Consider the following 21,727-nt stretch of genomic DNA (forward strand, 5'->3'; position numbering starts at 1 on the left):
TGAGAAAAACTAAGATGACTTTATTAGATATTAAGAAGTATAATCCCAAAATCCCTATCATTCCTTGTAATTAGTTGATGATTGCTGTTCAGTTTTTGACTACTCTCTGATTGTGATCTTATTTTTGTTTTTCAGAAGATTATTTAATGTTTATGAATTTATTTTAATTACAATTTTTAGTTTTCTGTTATTTTTTTTTCATCTCCTTGTACCCTATAAGCATACATGTTTTACAGATCAGTCATGATAGAGTGATCACAAGAAATTGTTCATAAGAGAACAGAGTTGCCAGACTGTCTGGCAGTCCCTAGAGTGAATGTGGTCTCAGCAGAAATTCCCATGAAGCCAGGAATTTAGGGATTTCTTTTACATTGATCATTAAGGAGGCTGCTATAAATTCCGTTGTCCAATGAAATAACTGCTGAAGAAATTATTAGGGGGAAAAAAATTCTAAATGAATTTTATATAAGAGCATATAATGTAGATAATGAAATATCTAATATCATATTCATGGTACTTTTATATTTTAACACATAGTAGAATATTGTTATAATAGAATATTTTACAAGAAATAGAATTTAATCATTTAACAGACGTATTTTCACTGAAATATTTCAGTTTAATGTCTTGTTCAAGCCTAATCATTAAGACTTTCCAGTTGTCTAATTTAGATTTTTTCAAATTGAATACCTTGCACGATGATTAAAGAACTTCCTGATATTTACATGCCTTGAATATTTAAGACAAATATTAAAATCCATCTATTGTAAATATTTCTTTCACTATACTCTGGAGTCAATTAAAAGGTGCTCCTGGACTTTGTTGAGCTACCTATGGAACTGGATTATATAGATGAACTCAATTTTTTTAAATAATGAAGATCCTGATTTTGGAAAGAATTCTGTCAAGATACTTTTATATAATTTTGTATCTGTGCCTATGTTGTTGACATTCCTTCTGGTTTCAAGGACTATTTCTACAATTTGTCCCCTAAATTAGGATAGGGCTACCCCTCTACTTCCTTGTTTACTTCACAGAGTTAAGGTGTATTCCAAGGAGCTGTGCATTGTCACCTGCTGCCTGCTCCACAGTGGCCACTGGAATCACAGGGCCACTCTCTCCTGATTGCATTTGGGCAACAAATAATGGTGGTGTGAACCTGTATGCTGAGAAGTGCAACAGCCTCTAATGTAATTTCAACCATGCACTCATTTTTCTGAGTAAAAGTTGACAATTTCCCAAAGGCTAAAGTCAAGTCTGTTGAACATCTATATAATATATTTCAATGGGTGCTTGTTCAGAGCCTTCAAAGTCAAATATGGTAAATATAAGCAGTAATTTTACTGGTGAAAATATCTCAGTGAAAATAAATTTTCTATCTTTATGCATCTTTATAGATATTTGTGAAAGAATTACCATTTTTATTGATTTCAGTCATTGAAAATAACACCATCAAACCCATGAAAGAAAGAGTCATTAAAGATCAATAAGGAAAAAAAGGAAAAAATATCAGGCACTGATGGATTTGCCAACAGTTAAAATATCCAGGATTTGTGTAATTTCTTTTCCTTTGTAAGTTGTTTTCTGCATCCTGCTTTGATGTCAATATGCACTGTAATTTAAACTAATACTGACACAGACTTGTACAAAATCAGTATGTCTAACATGACTACTCAATGGTAATTCAAGGTTCAGGATTACCAGCTAAGTGAAGTCCTGTGGAGTGTATTCATTAAACAAGTAGAGATTTCTTTTCCTTTAGATTTGCTTGGGCGTTTTTATTTTGTTTGATTGTACATTTTTTGGTATTTTTAAAACCTAAGTACTTGAATTGTTATTTTTTTCTTAGTTTTCTTGGTTTTCACCATCTGGATATTGGCAGCTGGCAGTCACTGTTCCAAAAAGCATTTAGCTAAGGATCCAAAATATAATAGAGGCCTCTTAGAAGATTTCTAGACTTTAAAGAGCCTCCAAGATTTTGTAATACTTCTGAGGGCTGTATTTAGTGATGCCTGTCAAAATGTTTACTCTAGTGTCTTTACCAACATTGAGAAAAGCACAGCATTTAACAAAAGAATTGGATATGTCATGGAATTTCACCATCAGGTGGTATCTCTTTCCATACATACAGGTATCCCCTGCTAAGCAGCTTCTTACTTTGTTATATTGAGGAGTAAATACAACATATTTGTCTTCTTTTATTAAGACACAATGCAGCTTTGAAGCCTGAAGTAAGGTTCCTTGTGCCAAAATGATTTGTAAGAGGAAATGTGTCTTGTACTTCAGAACATTTTGCCATATCAGGAAGATTGTGTAGATGGTAAATGAGATGTGTGAAAATGTTGGAGGAAGAAAAATAACAACACTTCTGTTTACCAAAGGGAACTCTTTGTGTTTATTCACAATACTGAATAAATATCTTGTCAGCTTGAGTTACAAAGTGCAATTTAATTATTTTGATCTCCAACAGACTATTCATTTAATGTCAATAACAGTTTTAAGTGTGGCTTGTGCAGCTTTTTATCGCAAGTAAATGCTGAGAAGACACATGTAAATGGTATCTATTGTATTTTTTTTTATGCTGGGCATGATGCAAATGTACAACTTGCTGAGATCAAATATCTGTGTGGCTGAAGAAAGAAAATAAAGCAAACTATTTAGATTTTCAATAATGCACACTGCTTAAGTTGCTTGTTTGTGTGATCTAAGTATTTAAGAGAATTTTTATTCATTTTGTACTAGGAAAGGTGCAAGAACGTTGTACATCTATTGAAAAGGTAATGAGATAATAGTGCTTGAAGTGTTATCTTAATTCTCAGCAGTTTTTTTGATCTCTTATATTTTCTTCTTCAATCATCCATTACTCAATTCTCAAACAATCCTTCTGTGGCAGTAATGTACTCTCTTGGCTTGGCAAGACAGGTTTTTGCTACGGAAGGCAGGAGCCTCTCTTGAAATGGAAAATGTAAATCCCCACCCTCTGAATTATTATCATTTAGAAATTAAAGGGCTCTCAGGCAAAGATATGGGAGTGGGAATAACAGCTCTTTATTAGGAAAAATAGAAGTAAAAATGCAGTAATACAAAACAACACTGGCAGAGTCAGAATACAACCTGACACCCTGTTGGCCAGGGTGTTGGTAGCACTCCCATTAAATGGTGGCTGCAGTCCTCCTGCAGTGCCAGGTGGGGTTCTGTTGGAGCAGTGATCCCGTACAGGGGTGTAGTCTTCCTCTGAAGGTCCAGTGGTGGCATAGAGGGGTCTGATCTTCCCCTGGAAATCCAGTGGAAAAGGCTGCCTGTGGTTTTCCAAATCTCCGATTATATCCAGGTAGGAATGCTTGGCTCCTCCCCCTGGGTGGAACATCTCACAATGGGATGAGGTAATTTTATCAGTCATGCTGTGGCACTCAATGGCCCATTTACAGCAGATATCTCCTGGAGGGGGAATTGGTTGTGGAAGAGTTAAAGATCACTGCCCCACCTGGTTTTAATAGGTGGCTCAATTAACAGCAGAAAACTGCCCACCTCTAACAGTCGGCAAGAGAATACACACCCCCAGCCGCATCTTGCAACCTAAGACCTGTACGCATATTTTTTTCTCACTGTCTTGGCATGAGGAATATGTGGGAGTTAGCCATGAATATTTACTTCTCAATAAGTTTGCCTGTGTCAGTGAAAAGCATGGCATAATGCTCAAAAACTTTTTTCTTTCCCTTTCAGGTTGCCTAAAAAAATATTTCAAGTATTGTTGATCTACCTAAATATCATAATCATATATTATACCTTTCACAGAAAAGTTGAACTCCCTACATTGCTGGGTTATTGATGACTCAGAAGTGGCATTTGTTTACTGTCATGTACAGATGAGAGCTCACTTCCCAGCAAACAGGGACTCTAAAAGTAGCCTTTAAGAGGTGCCAGGAATCTTCTACCCAGTGCACTGATGCACCCATCCCCTTCAGATACGGATGATAGGAATGAACCCTAAGGCTTATCAGTAAGGCAGAGAAGCAGGTTTTTTTTATTATTTTTTCTTTTTCAGGTTAAGTTTAGTGAACTGAGAGTTTGCTCAGGAAGGTTCTTTTGCAGACATCCCAGAATAGCCTGAAATTAAAATAAAAATGTAAAAGAAATATTCCAGCTACAGAGGCATCATGTCTAAAGTGTGTATTTGAAATTGTGTACATTTATTTGAAACCATACCTTAATCAGGATGTCTCATGACTGACTTGTTCTGTCCATGTAAACAGGTGTTTCTGAGTGGTGATACTCAGGGTCGTGGCCATCCCAGGAAGTGTTCAAAATGTGATTATGGGCTTGGACACATGGTTTAGTGGTGAATTCCAATGTGCTGAGTTAATGGCTGTACTCGATGATCTTGGAGGTCTTTTCCAACTTAGTGATCTATGATTCTGTGATTCTGTATTGATCTTTCCTGATTTTGGTTTGTTCTAGTCCTTCCATCTTCCTGTTTGAAGTCTGGGGGAGAGAGAATTCTATCCAGAGGTGGATACTCTCAGGATGAAGTGAGTCTTTTGTTAGAGCCTTTTTTCATTATTCTACTTGCAGGTCACATTAGGTGCAGATGAATACATGGAAAATACAGACTAGGAAAACAGGAGTCCCAACAAAAGTGGAAACAGTCAAATCCTGTTAACACAGCCATAGATCACTCCATGTAAGGCTTGCATGTGAACTATTATGCCCATATAATAAACTGCAAGGAATCTTCAGCCTTAGGCTTTTCAGGTTGGATGCCATGTTGAAGAATACAACCAGTGGTGATTATTCCTGTAAACTGTTTCTCTGATCATGTTGTTAATTTCATGATCTTCCAGTACAGATCACATTGTTTGCTAATATGTATCAGCTACAGCATTGGTATCTAAGAAGGTGTTAGGCTTGCAAAGGTTCAAGATCTTGCCCATGTTTGGCTTCAGCTGATACATATTGCAGCATATTGGTGCTTCATGGATGTGACCACTTTTATAGTGTGAAATATTTGTATGAAAAATTTGATGCAGAATATTATTTTGTGAGAAATTTTAAACCCATTGGAAGAAATCTATTCTAAAATCTATTTCCTTTATTGCAGAGAAGGCCAATGTGGTAGATTTGTGTGGTAGTACAATGAGGTACCAACTTGCTGTTCCTCCCTGTTGCATGACAGTGTGTCTGGCTTTCTAATGACTGCTGTGGACAAACAAATGTAATGAAATAAAAGTGTATCTGCCTCATGAGAACCTTTGACTTGTTCTCCATACAATTTTGATATGGTAGAACTCCTGTGGACAGAACTGCTTTTGGCTTTAGATTAGGAAAAAGTCAGCATTCAATACTTACATATGCAGAAGGTCTATAATTGAGTAGTGTTTCAGGTTATTTTCATTTGGATATAGAATAGGAGTTCATTTAATAAAATTACAGAGATGTTTAGTAAAAAGGGCTACGTAAGTACTGCGATGAAGCAAATAATGAGAGCCTTTACCAATGGCAGTATTCATAGAGGTTATTGCTTTCCCTAACTTTCCTTCTCAATCAATTTTCTACTTTCCTTCTGTGAGTTCCCAGCTTTCAAACTGATTATACTTTGACGTGGCATCCTGTAATTTTGACACATTTTCCTTATTGTCTGCAGCTTGACATCAAAGCTCTCTGCAACTCCTTCATTACAAAATAGTGATCTTCTTGTGTATAGTATAAAGGCATAAACTGGTGTTGTTTTTCATGGAAAAAAAAAACCAAAACAAAAACTTTTAATTTTGTTTAACTAAGGATATAAAAATTGAGAATAATACGGGGAAAATTTCTTTTTTTAGAAGTACAGATTCTTCCACTTAATTTCTCACAGCCATTTTCTGGACAGGCTTCTTTTACCAGCGTGAGCACCTGTTAACTGTTACCAAATTTTCCAGTTCGTTAAGAAAGTTCTTGTCCTACTAATATTACTGTGGATGGAATAATGAATCACCAGTGACAGGGAAGAGCCCCATCCAATAGCAGTGTTAAAGGAGCTAATGGCCAGAGGTACATCTGTGGTGGAATTCAATTTCTGAAGGCAATTTTGTCCAGCAACAAATCCTAGATATTCTGGATCTGGCAGATTAATACAAAATGTTCTAAAATCGGTCTTCCCATTCTGCTAGGCGTTCTGTCAGGATAGGTCCTCATTCCAGTAGTTTTCAGTGGCTCCTTGGTTTGCAAAAATTTTGTAGTCTTCTTTGTATCTCTAAGAAAATTTTGCATTCTTGATATACTTTTGAAACTTCAGGGACTTCTGGCCTCCACTGTCAGCTGCAGAGCTTTGTTGATGATCCCTTGATTGTCTTGTTCTGAGCTGTGCATTTGCACTCAGAGATTTTTTCTGAGCCCACACCTTTACTCTCAAGATGAGAACTGTGCCTTTTTACTCCAGAAGCATCCCCATTTGACCCACAGTGCAGCAGTCAGGATAAAGCAGATGACCTTTCTGGGTATCCTGTCTCACATCTAAAAGTAATGCCAAATTATACAATGCATGTTAAACAAACAAATAAAAATCCATGTTTCAGCTCAATGACCTGGCAGTGAGATACAATTCCACTTAAGGGTGTTTCACTAGTGCAGAATGGTAATCAATTCATCCATAATGTGGAAATTTTGCATTTTGTGTTTTAGAGTTTGATCTGCATAATTTTGTTGAGATTTTTAAAAATCAAAATCATCAATTCCTGCTGTGGGTTTGACTTTTATATAATTTGATGGATTGAAGGAATATTATTATGACTTTTCTATCCACCATTCCTTCACTGCTGATCAGAGAGGCAACATGACTTCTCTACATTTTTTATTCTCAATATTTTATGCAGAAATGCTGTGAACATTTCTCAGTCACTGCAATTCTGAAGCTAAGAAGGCATCCTAGGATTTCATCATAAATATTACCTAGGGAAGGAAGGGGTGATTCTTTTGCTTTTCCTATCTTTCTCAATATGTGCAAATGGCTTATAAAATACATTGAGAGATTGGTGGTGAGAAAAGCATTACTTTCCATTCCATTTGGTTCTGGAAAAGCAGAGGAATGTAAGCCAAGCTTTTTTCTACTGCCAAGAAAATTCAGTCTTATTAATAGTCTTTCTAAGTGTTTAGTGAATTCATCTTGGTGGCACTACTTATTAACTAAGGCCCAGTGCAGCATGAGCTGAAATAGAATAATTGGTAATTCATTGTAAACATGACTAGTTTTATGTCCATTTTTCATTTCTTCTTGACTAGTGTTTAGTATTTATACTCCAGAGTAATTGGCTCCCTCCCCATCTTTCAGCTGTGGGGCTTGAGGAATTTATTTTCCAGGGTGAGGTGTGTGTCCTGTATTTAAAGTGTTCACTTTGAGGTTTGTGGAAAACTCCTCTTTGTTTCAAGAAAAAAAAATAAAAATTCAAACTCAGGGCACCAGACACAGAATCAGACTTTTGAATGCTTTCTCAGAGATGATAGCTTGCATGGTGAAAAGTGGTGGTAAAGGAATGTGTGTTTAATGTGAAAAGCATCTCATAACAATGGATAAAATAGAACAGGAACAATCAAAAAATTAATATGATATTGTGGTGGATTAACCTTGACTGGATGCCACCAAGCTGCTTTACCACTTCTCAAGTGGATAGGGTGAGAAAATATGGTGAAAAGCTCGTGAATCAGGATAAAGGACTGAAAGAGATCTCTTATCAGTAACTGTCATGGGTAAAACAGATTCAATGTAAAAAAATTAATGGAATTCATTGATAATTAGTAAAAGAATAGGATAATAAAAACCAGTCTAAAAAGCACCTTCCTCCCTCATTCCCTTCTTACCAGACTCAACTTCACTCTTGATTCCTCCGCCTTTTCTGCCCAGGCAGTGCAGGTGCACAGGGAATGGGGGTTGTAGTCAGTTCATCACACATTGTCACTCTCCTCCTCAAACTGCCCACTCCAGTATAGTTTCCTTCCCATGGGACGCAATCCTTCCCAAACTGCCCCAACAGGAAAATTTTCCACAGGGTGAATTCCTTCTGGAAGAGGCTGCTTTAGCCTGGATCCCCCATGGCATCACAAGCCGTGTCAGCAAACCTATTCCAGTGTGGGCTCCTCTCTACAGGGCCACAGGTATCCCAGGAGAACTGCTCCAGTGTGGGCTCTCCACAGGGCCACAGCTTCCTGCAGGGCACATCTGCCTGCCCTGTCGTGGGGTCCTCCCTAGGCTGCATGTGGATAACTCCTCCTCTGAGTACTTCTGTGGGCTTCAGGAGAACATCTTTCCTCACCATGGACTGCAGGGAATCTCTGCTCCTGGGTGCCTGTAGCATCTCCTGCCCCTCCTTCTTCACTGGTGTCTGCAGGACCACTTCTCTCAGGTATCTTAACACCTCTTTCCCAGCTACATTTGTGTATCATTGTTTCCCGTTTTTAAACATGTTCTCCCATGGGCACTCTCAGTGTAGCCCATGAGCTCAGCCTTGGCCAGTGATGGATCAGTCCTGGGGCTGTGTGGAATGGCTCTGTCGGACATGGGGGAAGCTTCTGGCATCTCACAGAATCCAGCCTTGTGGCTCCCCAGCTACCAAAAACTTGCCAAGTGCACCCTATGCACATACAATGAAGGAATATACTTCAGAGAAAACCCCCAGGCTAGGTTATGCATTCTCCCCTTTCCACCCTCTTGTGTGACACAAAAGCTTTCTATATGTGAAGCAAATTATTTCTGGAGGTCAAAATTTCTGCTTCCTGCAATTTTTTTATTTTTATTTTTTTCTGTTTGAAAGTTAAGAAAAGGTCAGAGAAGGAGGAAGAGCTTGCAAGGTTTAATGGCTGGGTTAAATATGAACATGATCAGAGTATTTGGATTTTAAGGCTTTTCTATGGTAAGGATCAAAGAAAACCTGCTTTATTTAAATAATAATGCATACAATGTACTGTTGTAATGCCATTACAACCTAGTGTTAAAACCTTCTTCTTAATGCAGCCATGTTTGCTGCTGACATGTTTGCCATAATTTAAGCATTTAAATAAGGTTACCACAATTTAAACATTTCAATAAGGTTATTTTTATTAGACCAAAGTGTTAAAATATCCACTTTTTGTATTCATAATATTTTCTCTTTTCTAAAGAAATTTATCAGAGCCCAAGCTTTACGAAAATTTACTCAAAAAGTACCATTCCCTACGTGGTAGTAGAGGATGTCTTTGTGAAATGAATGCATTCAAGTTGATTGTTTCTCTTCCTTTTTCAGAACAGAAAAAGAACAGGCTTGCAGACAGTATCTAAGATATTAGCTCATCTACATAGTACTTTTGAAGTAAGGAGAGCATAGGAAACAAAAGTAACTGATTAAAAATATGTTCCTTTGCATCCACCTGTTTTAAAGGAAACTATTTACTAAAAAACTCTGTTCCCAAAAGGGTACCTGGGTTTTACTGTATTATGGTTCAGCTGATGAAGTGCATCACTAGTTGTATTTGGGTTTTCTGTTAATTTTCACTACTCTTTTCTCAGAGAGGATCCTAGTTTATTTTTAAAACATTAAACCAAATTTACAACTAGCTTACCTTCATTCCTTTACACCTTACAAGTCACCCTTTAAAAAAGGTAGAATGCATCTTTAGTAGGTATAAATTCACTGTCCTTATTGACTGCAATAAACATTTGCAATTTATATCACTAAATGTCTGAACAGTGAGCTTTCCTTCATTGTAAATATAGGAAATACACTGTAATAATAAAAGAGATAGACTGTAAATACAATCAACACTTCCCTTTACTTGTTCCAAAAGAAATATAATCATGAGTTTAAGAGTACATGGTATAACTTACACTTGAAGAATTTAATGTCCAATGTGTTCTCATAGAAAGCTCAATGATTACAGTTTATTCACTGAAGTAATTGTGAACATGTAATTATTTCTTCCATTACTAATAATTACCTACCCATTTTACTTAGACATAAAAACCAAGACAAAATAAAATTAAATTAAGGCAGCCTGAAAAAGAGGAAAAATTTATGTTCTTTAGTTGTGAACTCTAAAATAAAATATACAGAGCCAATGGGCCAAAAAATTGCTTTTGCTAAGCAGTTACATAACCGTCATTTCTTATTTAGACTTTCTGTAGAACTCCAGTCAAATGGAAATCTGCATCTTTAGCTTTTTTTTTTTTGCCTATTTTTTTTCTGGTATTCACTTTCTTGTCTAGTATCTCATTATGTTTTGCAAAATAATGTGTGCATGTGTAGAGTGCTGGTTTTTGTATCAGTGATTTTCTCTTGTGAATATTGATACCATTACCCATGCATCAAATTGCAGCTGGGAAGATGGAACTTCCAGAGGTATCTATATAAATGACAGAACAAGTCCTACCTTAGTGAAAACCTTAGTCTTTGAACAGAACTATTATCAGCTTGCAATGAAAGCTAATGCAGGGAAATATAAAATATTGCTATAAAAAACACAGATTGGAGTGTAGGTTCTTTGGGAAAGGGATCTTTCTTGGACTACAAAGTTGGGAGGGAAGTTGGGATCCACAGCCTGTAGTTTATCTAGATACAAATATTATTAACTCCTCTTACTTAGGACCCATTTTTCCTTCCTGAATAGTGTTTATTTTCAGACTTGATGCTGTAGATTGGCTGTCTAGGTACTCTCAGAAATAATAGGTAATTGAATTCCCCCAAAAAACATAAGGCATATTCATGCCACAATCCCTTCTCTTTATTTTGAGTTAAAGGGTTGAGGAAGAGAGAAGTCTTCAGTACACTGAAATGTTTAGCCTCTAACTCTCACTGCTTTCTGACAAAGTTATTTTCCATATCATTGTCATCAGAGAACTGGCAAACTCTCTGAGTATGTTTGCTGGATCATGCCACAGAACTGATTACTGTAATACAATCAGTAGTGGAGCAGAGATCCCTTCTAACCCTCCAATCCCCTCTCCTCCTCCCATGGCAATGGGGCGTTACACACTGTTATTTGTTTTTCATACATTAAAGCATTAAAAAACCAAAAAAACCCACAAGCATCCTCTCTAAAGCTTTCTTCCCAGGAACACCTGAACTGAAAGCAAAGTGTATTAGTCTGATTTTTGGATAACCTAGTTCCAAGCAATAACTGCATAGAGTTTATCAATGCAATGGCAGTTTACAGAGAAGTATTTATCCTGAAAACCTGAACAAATCATAGACATTTTTTTTCTTTTCCTCTGAAATATACTGAAGCCCATTAAATACAAGACAGATTTTGTAAGTGTGATAGCAGTATATCTCTTGAGAGTAAATTAAAAATAATTATGGGAACCTCTTCAAAAGGTTCATATCAACTTTTCAGCATTGTTGCTAACTTAATGAGTATTTTTCAGTATAACTCATGCTAAACACCATGGGAGGAATCAATTGTGACAAGCAGGAGGACTAGTTATTGAGATGTCATCAGACTGCTCATAATCACTTATTTTCCCTGTGGATCTGTGCTTCAGTTCACACTCTTAAAGTCCATTCACATTTTAATGCAATTAAACCTTTGCTGTGTCTGTTTGGTAGGTTGTATTTGATTACACCAAGTATGCATATTTTAAAATAAACCTAGTGTGATAAACCCAAACCATATTCACATCTGTTTCTAGCATCCATTCTTCTCATTCTTCAAAATAAATATCCTTAAGACAGCCTAGGTACTTTTCCTATGCCCCAAATTTCTCTTATTTTTTCTTGCTTAACCTGTTAAAATCCCACAGCTTCACCTGTTATTTGAGTAGTGCCAACCAACCTGGTGGCTAGCTCATGCCTCCCTCTTTTACTGGATTTCCTCTCCAAAGTTAAGGAGGAAACCCTAAATGGAACTACAGCTTTCTTCCTCCAACATACTCTTAGCTTGTTTACGTTAGTTTTTTTTTTTAATTACCATTTTTTTATCATCACTGAGGTGGTGAAAAGGCATTTTACAAAAAATACCTGATGAGAGATAGAACACTGTCAGCAGCAGTAAAAATTATAGAAGGAAAAATAGTAAAAGTCCATTTTGAGGCATCTCACCTAACTAGAGACAGCATTTCTGTGTTCATTTATCACCAAAAGGTGATAGCTCTCTATCAAATGTTAACTTCCATTGGAAGAAAAGCAGAGAGCAAAGAGAAAATGTGATCAGATTCCATTTTTTTTAACTTTTCCTTTGATTTTTTAACGGATCACTATAAGGTCTCAGTTATGAAGCCAAATCATGCACTCTCTCTGACAAATGCATCAAGGCTTGACACATCTTCTGGTCAGGTTTCATTTGTGTGTGATGAAATTTCTGCACTTACTCAGGCAAACTGAAAACATCACTGTTTAGGGATTTTTAAGCATAAGGCTTTCATACTGAAACTGTGTGTATGTGAGTTTGAGTGAGGCTTTTGTCACCTATGAAAGATAGCTTGGCTTATAAAAATTGATTCTGTCATGGAAATTAATTTTTATCAGACGAGAAACAAAATACAAGGATAAAGAAAAGAAAATCTAGATAGATTTGTTGAAACTATCCTGTATTCAAATAATTGTCACCTTATCTGTTATAAGTTCTCCCTTCTGTAATAAGTTCATTAGTAAGTCCTTCATTCCTAAAGAAAATTAGGCAAACATCTTTTTATTCAACACCTCCATTTGTCTTTAACACTAGAATTCCTTTCAAAAAAAGAGAGGGATGTCTAAATTTAGGGGGTTTTGACTTAATTTTCCTTGAGGAATAATTATGTATGGAATTTTATAGGTTTCTTTGCAGAAATGACAAGAGACAATGATCCAAATGAACAGTTTATACAATAAATATTGGCTTCTTTGTTCCTTGTTAGTTGTGAAACAAAAGAAATTATACTACTTAGAGTTCTACTGAAAATCTGAAATGCCTGTACATGTCAATTAGATTGTCTTCCCATAAAATTATATTTTAGCCCAACAGCATTTATCTTCATTAAAGATAATATATTTTGTATTCTGTATGTACTTTTCATAATGACATACAGAGTCCTAATAAATCTAAACCAGGAGTACCATAAATTTATTTACAATTTTTTATTGCTTAATGTCTTGCCTATTACTACTATTAATGTAGTCTGGTTTCAATATTTTCTGCTAAGCCAGTAATATTTTAATTTGCTATTATTTTTCATTTTATGGAAACTCTGACAGCTGTCCTGTCCAAGTCCTTTTTCCTTGCACATCTTAACAGTTTGGCATTGCATCTCATGTACCATGAAGGAGAAAGTTTCTCTATGTCCAGGTGACTGCTTATGGAAAATAAAAGCCACAGACAAACAAACAAACAAACAAAAAACCAAACCAAACAAACCCCAACAACAACAACCAAACAAACAAAAACCCCCAAAACCAACCAACAAAAAAAAAAACAAACCCAAAAAAACCCCACAAACCATTATAATAAGATTCATCTGTAAAAACAGGTATTCAACTCAAAGTTGAGACTCAAAGCCTTGAGCTCTTGCAATAAGCACACCATGACTTTTAAAAAGATGTTCCTGAGGGGTAACAGTACTGCTCTGTGATCTCTGGGACATGGGGTATGTCAGTATTCAGAACATCTAATTTTATCATTTGTCATGCCTTGGCAGTGCTTGGTGTGGGAGTTCTGATGCTTTTGCCATTAACAGAAAGCCTAAATCATCAGCATGTCTAAGACAACAAAAAAAACCTGTTTATTCTGGTCTCTCAAGTCTAGATTTCATCCTTTCAGCAGCTAATGGATTTCTTACAAAACTATTGACTGGCAATGCACAGCTAAGACACTTGAACAGTGGACATTTAATGTTAAAATTATGAAACTCAAATTTTAGACATTTAAGTTCATTGGCTATTAAAAACTTCTGGCACACAAGCAGTATTAAATCTGAATTCTGTAATTACACATGGTGTTCCTAAGTACGAATAGATCCTCCTGAGACACAGTCAAGTTGCTTGGTTAGCAAAATCTTTAGTTAACCCTGCTTATTTCCATGAATTCCAAGGGGGGAAAAAAAAGTCCTCAGAGATGCAGATGTTCAGTCAACCAAAAATCTTCACAGAAAATTGGAGTAAAAGAAGTGTTCCTGGAGGCTGTTGGATGAAGCTCTGTTTCCATCTTATTGCAGTAGATTTCCTGCTCAGTGGAGGCATTCTCATCTTTGGAAACCTTCCAGGAAAGCAGATCCACAACCTCACCGTTGTAAAAATTCTCTTCTAGTCACATCCTGAATGTGAGAATTTTTTAGTTGTTGCTCTGTTCCTTCCCCTACCCCCAAGAGCTGATCTCAGTGAGTGTTTGTCTCTGAAGTACATTAGGGTTTGTCTGCTGGGCTGGTTCTTGCATGGACATGCAGAACTGATCTGTGCTTTTGTGAAATTAGTGTCACTTCCTGTCAGTCTTAATTCATGCATAATGTTTATATATTTTTGTGTCCTGATGATTTACCGTGGTAAAGAGACAGTTTTCTCTTTCTAAATGCTGTCACTCAGGTTATACTGCTAGACTCTTCAGAGAGACTAATTAACCTGAGCAATCTGGCATGAAATTCTGGTTTACTCTGTTTTTAAAAACCTTTAATCAGTGAATCACCAAAACAGCTGTTAGAGGGCAGTTTTATCCTCATTTATTTTGCAAACTGATTCCTCCTTCACTTACTGCATGATGGTGAAAGAGTTAGCTGAAACAAGTATGACACTGACATTTAAATAATTCTGAAGAACTGATAATTATGTATTAAAAAAAACCCCACAAAACAAGCCAACAAACAAGACCTACTATTCTGCTGGTATTTAATCATTCTTCACTTTTTTTTAAATGGCAAAGTTTAAAAGGTATGTTGAAATGCTGGGAGAAATTTCAAGACTAGAAAGTCTCCAAAATTCATGTCAGAAATCTGTCAGCACTTTCATATGATATTAAAAAAAATCCTATAACACAAGTGGTATAGTTATCCTTACTCCTTCATTTTCAATAACTTTTTTTCTTAAACAAATTTTATTTTTAGTTTTCTATCTTATTGTTTTGTTGTGCTTTAAACAACATAAACACAAAGGGTTTTTTGTGGCAAAAGATTACTTTTTCCATTATAGTGGATATGATTGTTGTGAGAAGGGATTCTTGGTGTTCATTACATTCTCAGAGAAAAAGGTGTCCTGCATTTTAGTATTTCAAAACTGACCAACTGATAATTCTATATGTAGTTAGAGATTTGTTAGGCAGAAGCTGAACAGTCAGGGATGGATTTTTGAGTGCTGCAGTTTATTTATTTATTACAGGATATTATTCCAGAATTTAATCAGTTAAATCTTCCTGGTGATGGTGAGTTTTGGGATGATCTACACAGCCTCTATGGAGTCATTTTTTAATGAATAATCAGGCAATTATTTGCTAAGCTTGTCTGCATGTCTACAATACAAATGTTTAATAAATTGTGTGGTGGCACCTAATTTCAGTAGTAAACCAGTGTAGATTAGAAGAAAGTTTTTTTGGAAATAGGCATGGCATCCGCATTACTACAAAAAAAAAAAATTCAACTACTATTATTGCAGCGAATAGAAAATGAAATTATGCAAATGAATGCTTAAAGTCATCATTCTTTCTAATACCCACTGACATTAATGCAAATATCCATGATGTAGGAGGAAAAATCATGAATACTGGGAGTTCCAAGATGGCTGGAAGTGGGAGCTAGAAAACAGGATTAGCTGTCAGGCAAACATTTTTATAGAGTGATTGTTTAACCTTTGGAAGAATGATTGTGGTGGGTTCTTTTTTATAACAAAGATTGCTGTGTGGGTTTCAGGCAGCCAAGGTCAACCCACCACAAGGAGTTTGTTCCTCCTGAAAATATTTTCCAGTTTGAATAAAAATAATTTTAAAACTGTCTTCTAACTACTTTTACATATGTTTTGTGATATTAATGGACCTTTTTTGTTTTGGGATTTTTGAACTGTTGATAAACACAGCACAAAAGTACACTGACAGATTTCAGTTCTTAAAGCTGAAGAAAGTACTGCATGGTATTACAAAACTACATTTATGTATATCTTCCCATTGAATATTTTTAACATTATGTTGGTTTTTTAAAGATAAAATGAATATGACATTGTTTTGTCTACTCTGCCTGAGAAGCATAGAAGAGTTTCAGCTGATCTGACAAAACACTTATTCTATTTGTGAATTTTCAGTGCGAATATTTCTAATTGTCAAAGAACATTTCTTATGTCTCAATTCAGTCTTTTAATCTTTTTAAAAAGTATACTTATATTTAAGATACATCATAAATACTACCCTGATAGTCTCAGTACTTTTTTAAAGCTCTGTGATTATCTTATCAACCTGTGGAAATTAAAGTTTTGATTAGAAATATTCGGCTTAAAATAAATCTGCCTTTTGCTATTTATTCTATTGGATTTTTTATCTGGATTCATTTGATCTGTCTCTCCTTTTTTCATCTTAATCCCGACATCCCTCTGTATTTCCAAATGCAAGAGACTAAATGCATTGTTAGACTTGGGCTAAGAATTTATCCTCTTCCCTGTCACTCCCTTCTTTCTCCCTATCTCAGACAGATTAAAGGTCTGTCTTCTTTTTTTCCTTTCCTCTTCTTTTCAAAGCATTTGACTTCAGGAATTCAGGGTCTGATAAATGGTTCGAGCTTTTGGTATTTTTGGTGTTTTAGCTTTGCTATAGTTTTGCAAAGAACATTGGCAAAAATTTTCAGGGCTAAATATAGGGCGTGCAATCAATTTCTGTAAAAACAAATAGATATTTTGAGGGAAAAAAAAAAAAAACTGCAACTGGCTCAAATCAAGCCCTAAATTTGGGTAACATCTGCAAGCCCGAAACACAGCCTTGCTTCTCTCCTACTCTTATTTATGATCATTTGCTTGGTGATTGTGCCAATGGATATGTAATCACAAATTGTGTACCTTTTCTCTGAGTAGATAACTTAAGTGTCTGAGGAATAGGACCTTATCTATATCATATATAAACAGTCATGGGTCTATTAAGCCAAAAGAATTTCACAAAGTGCTAATCCCAAAGGTGTCTTTCATGCCTGCAGGCAACTGTGTGTGGTTTTTATTTGATGGTTGTAAATAGAAGTCTATCCATTCAGTGTTCCTGGTTATTTCCTTGTCTTTGGGCAAGGACAAAGAAAAATAATTCAATCTTATAATTCCTTTATGATAGGAAATATGAATTAATTTAAAAATTGAAGTACATTCAGGTTTTTCATGGGTTACAATTACATGGGCATACAGTTAAAATATACCTCTATGATCTTTGTATGCGTGTGTAAACTTTCTGTTGGATATATTTGGCACATTGAATCCTGCAGTTGTTCTGAGCAGTAAAAAAAGCCCTTTTAATATGAGATTATAACAGCTTACCAGCAATGTATGTTAAATGGTAATCTTTCAATCACAATCACCTTTTATCATGTACTTAAAAGTCTATTTTTTTCTGTATGGGCACTGTTATACTAAAGATTCACAATTTTCCTTTAGTTCTCTGACATTTTGAGTTTATTGATTGGATTAACATTCCTAAAGATGCCATGGCACTTCCTCAGATATCTAAGAAAATATATGCCTTTGTCACTGTATGTTCCCACATAAACCCTAAAATTTAAACGGAGAAAAACAATAAGTGATATCTTTGGTACACAGCACTGAATATAACCTCAGTTTATTTTTTATTGTGAAGTGGCAATATGTCTTATGAAGCACAGCTTGAGCATGGGAGAGAAGTGTGATTGTCTCTGTCTGATGTGCCAGCAGCCTGCTGCATCTCTCAGGAAAAACCACCAGACTGGTGGTATCTGTTACTATTTGTAGGATTAACACCCCATGTTAATTCCAGCTGTTGCTCAAGCCATTTTGTTCTTGGTAATAAAATGAGTGGTTCCAGTGCCCAGCTAGGGCAACTGTGTGTCTACTTGGCATTTAAAAAGTCTTTCTTGAATTATTCAGAAATATTCTCTCTCTCTGTGCATCAGAAGTCCCCTTCCTATGTAATTATAAGAGTAGAATAGCATGAATAGCTGATACATTATGTTACATTTTGTAGATGATATGTTGCTTACTGTGATTTAATTCTTTATGTTAAAAGTACTCCTCTTTTTCATTTGCTTGTCCAGGACATTTTCTGGCTTTTCCTGCCTAGGAGCATAGTGTGTGCAGTGAGACATAAGGAGGATTCTAGTGAAAACACTTTTCATTCTTTCCATTTTGCATCAGTCTGGAGGACTGATCTCATCTGGATGGCAGAGAGTCGTGGCATCATCAGCACTGCTGATTTTTGAGTGCCAGAGGCAGTCTGAGTGACTCAGAGCTGAGACAGTAGGGCTTTTGAGAGCTGCCTCTGGGGCAGAGCCACATGGAGTCTCACAATCACTGTGCTATCAAACACAACAATAAAGCTTCACAATGCCTGTGTGTGAAAATACCACACTCTGAGGGGGTTGCTTTCTCATACCGATAAGAGCTGTGAACGGTGCCAAAGTTCAAACTCACTTGGTTGGATTTCTTTTCCTCATGACTGAAATCATAATAACAGATTTCAAATCTCTTATTTAATTCCCAAACCTGGCTGTTTCAATGATTTCTTCCAGATCTCCCTGTCTTTATCACCGTTGCCTCCAGCAACAGAGGCGCACCTGCCAACATGAGTCAGAAGAAGTTAGCAGCCCAATGCTAATAAGAAGCACTCAATTAATCACCATCTTGCTGACAAGCTTGTGTGTGATGTATGTGGGTGGGCTGCTAGCAGATTAGTACCTTGTGTAAGTATATACATAACACACAAGCCTGGGATTTCATTAATATCTCTAAAATTTCTCCTACAGTAAGGAGTCTCTTCAGTGCAGCTTATTATACCAGACACAGATGTCCTAAACAAAAAACAAGCTAATGAACAAAAAATGCTCTGTTCATCCTTGTATTCTCTTGGTGTCAAGAGATTCTATGTTTTTTACAAACTCTTTTTTGTTTGCTTTTGAAAGCCTTTTTGCAGAACAATTGCTAGTGCTCTAAACAGATAATTCAAAATTTCATGTGGTGCTTAGGCTTTTTTTGTTAATTGAAATGTTAAATTCTATGTATTCTGCAAAGAATTTGAGGTAAGGCATACCTTTTCCTTTTTTTCTCCATAACATTTTAATTCACTTAAAAGTGAAAATCTAGAAGCTTCTCTTCCCATTTTTCTTGAGTGATCAGAAAATGTCCTTAGGTCCTGCACTTTTATTTCTTTTTATTCAGGCTTTCCTTTCTTCCTTGCCAATAGGCCTTTTGGCTTTATCTCTTCTCTAATGACAGACATTTTTTATTTCTCTGGCTATTATCCTTTCCTGAAATTAAACTCTCACTCATTTTGTAGAAGGGAAAAAACCAAAAAGAAAATTCCAGAGATGTAGGACAAGGCTGAATAACTGCTGAGATTCACTGAGTGCAGAACTCCTACCCTAGTACATCACCAACAGGCCAAATGAATGGCCTTGATCTGGAAAATGAAATATGAAATTTCCAAAACTGGAATACCACAGTGCTGCATTCTGCTGTGTAGCAAAGCCCGCCAACATAAAGAAGAAGGTCATTATTGTTCATGCAAGATCCTCTATGACAAGGTTGTGTTTTCTGGTGGTCCTGAATATTGGTTTAATTTTCATGATTTAGATTACTTCAGTTTCTTAAAATTCCTGTATTTAACACGTAATTTTAATTTTTTTAATGAAATCCCAGGGTTCACCTTACAATGTAGCAATGGAAAACTATAAGGCAGATTCAGCTGCTTTTTAAAATTTATTTTGACATTTAATGTCAAGAATACAACAAAAAATTAACTTGTTTTTTGTGTATTTTGGACTACAAAGCTACATAATGGAACCATTCTTGTACCTGTATCCAAGCATCTACAGTTGCTTATAAAACCCCTAGAAGCATAGCAGAGGACAATATTACTAGTATTTCCCTACAGTTATTAAATATCATTCTAAATAGATTTTGAATTAGAGGAAATAATGAGAGAGAAAAATGTGTGATATTCAAACCGACATGAAAGGAAAGGCTTTCATGGGAACTAATAAAATGCTTAAATTGTTAATGGATTCTACAAATTTGTTTTGATTTTACAGTTTTCTCATGGGATAATATATATTGGGGAAATGATATTGTAGTGCTCTCAAGTGTATGAACTTCATTGTGCTAAGGTATATATATATATATAAAAAGAAATAATCTTATGTGCAACTATGCTAGTAGAAATTATCTGCAGGAAAAGATTCTATTTCAGGTTTATGTTGGGGAACAAAGGTATTGAGAGGACTGCATTACGAAGAGAATGGGATGTACAGTAGTCCCTTGATGTGGGGAAATGATTCCTGTAGTCAGCTACACCTGTACAGAAGAACTGATGGCTTGATTTGTGATACAAGAATCAGAGCTCTGGGGATCCATCACTGCTGCCGATATCTCATCTGAAGTGATTTCTGTTTGGGCAGTTATGGGCTGAGGTACAGTGGCAAAAGAATATCTGGAGTGAACTCTATTTTAGGGAGCAGGCCTATCAAACACCAATAATTTCTTACCCTGTACTGAATCATGGCAAGAGAATCTTTCATTGCAGCCACCTTTGCTGTTTTGTGCAGGTTAGATGATATCTCTGACATTGTGGTACATGAATTCACAATGTTAGGAAAAAACAAATAGCTTAAGAACATGCTTAGAATTAATTTTATATTCCTCCAAAATATTGATAGATGTTATAAGTTGTCTGTCTGTTATCAGCCAGGGAAGCACACAAACAAAATCTCACTTTTCAGTGATCAGTACACTTTAGTTGCCACTTGTCATTTTGCTTCTATTAATTTGTTTTTCATGGACAGTCAACAGAAGCCTTTCCAGGAATGTTAGTGAGGATGTTCTGTGGCAGTGTCCTGCAATGGCAGCCACAGTTCAGCAAAATGTTTGGTGCGCTGCCTCTGCAGAGGATGCTTCAAAGCAGCTTTGTTACTTATGATAAGCATGTTTTATTCCAAATAGTGTAGGACAACAAAAATTATCTCCTTGAACATTTGTGAAGATGAAATTTGCTTTCAGATCTTTACTAACAATTATTTATATAAGTTAGTCATTCCAATTAATGTTCAAGATAAAAAGGGCAGATAAGTTCAGAACTTTGGTGTGCTTGTATGTCAAATTCATGTCATAATGTTATTCCATAACAGTTTAAAAAAAACCCAAAAAAACCCTAAAAAAACGAAAAAAAATTTTTCGGAAGTTTTCCTCACTGGAAAGATAAAATAAAATAAAATAAAATAAAATAAAATAAAATAAAATAAAATAAAATAAAATAAATTTTGTTTTTAAATAAGATAAATGGCCTTTTAAAAAGATGTGATACACTTTCATTTCTCCATACCTTTTCCATTTCAATCATATTTAGCACAGGCACATATTCTTTCTGAATCTATGAAAATCAGACTATCAGGCTTTTTATGTGTTGTTATTTCATTTTTTCAGTAAATCTTGCATTTCTGTTATCTCATTTCACTATTATGGTCCCATCTTTCCTCAAATAATCACTTTACTGTGAAAAAATTCTTCTTCATAGAAATACTGAAGAAGGCCTGTGTTTTGGCCTGTGTTTTCAGCATACTCAATGTCCATTGTCCAATACAGAAATTACTAATGCATTTTATATCTGTTCTGAAGAAAAATAGATA

General features: G+C 35.7%; 1 protein-coding gene across 3 annotated transcripts in view; it reads left to right on the top strand.

Moving 5' to 3' along the window:
• The window catches only part of IL1RAPL1 (interleukin 1 receptor accessory protein like 1), a 687,620-nt gene that overhangs the window by 133,286 nt on the left and 532,607 nt on the right, over positions 1 to 21,727 (top strand). Inside the window, exon 2 of one of the 3 annotated variants that reach the window (XM_054271410.1) lies at positions 4,459 to 4,529. The exons of the other annotated variants lie outside the window; for them this stretch is intronic. The gene's annotated coding sequence lies outside the window, so the exon portion shown is untranslated. The remainder of the gene's footprint in view (positions 1 to 4,458; positions 4,530 to 21,727) is intronic. 3 annotated transcript variants of the gene reach the window in all.

Source organism: Melozone crissalis, unplaced genomic scaffold, assembly GCF_028551555.1.
Source record: "Melozone crissalis strain CALT ecotype California unplaced genomic scaffold, PUWL_Pcris_2 ptg000013l_1, whole genome shotgun sequence".
In the NCBI taxonomy this organism is placed as follows: domain Eukaryota; kingdom Metazoa; phylum Chordata; class Aves; order Passeriformes; family Passerellidae; genus Melozone; species Melozone crissalis.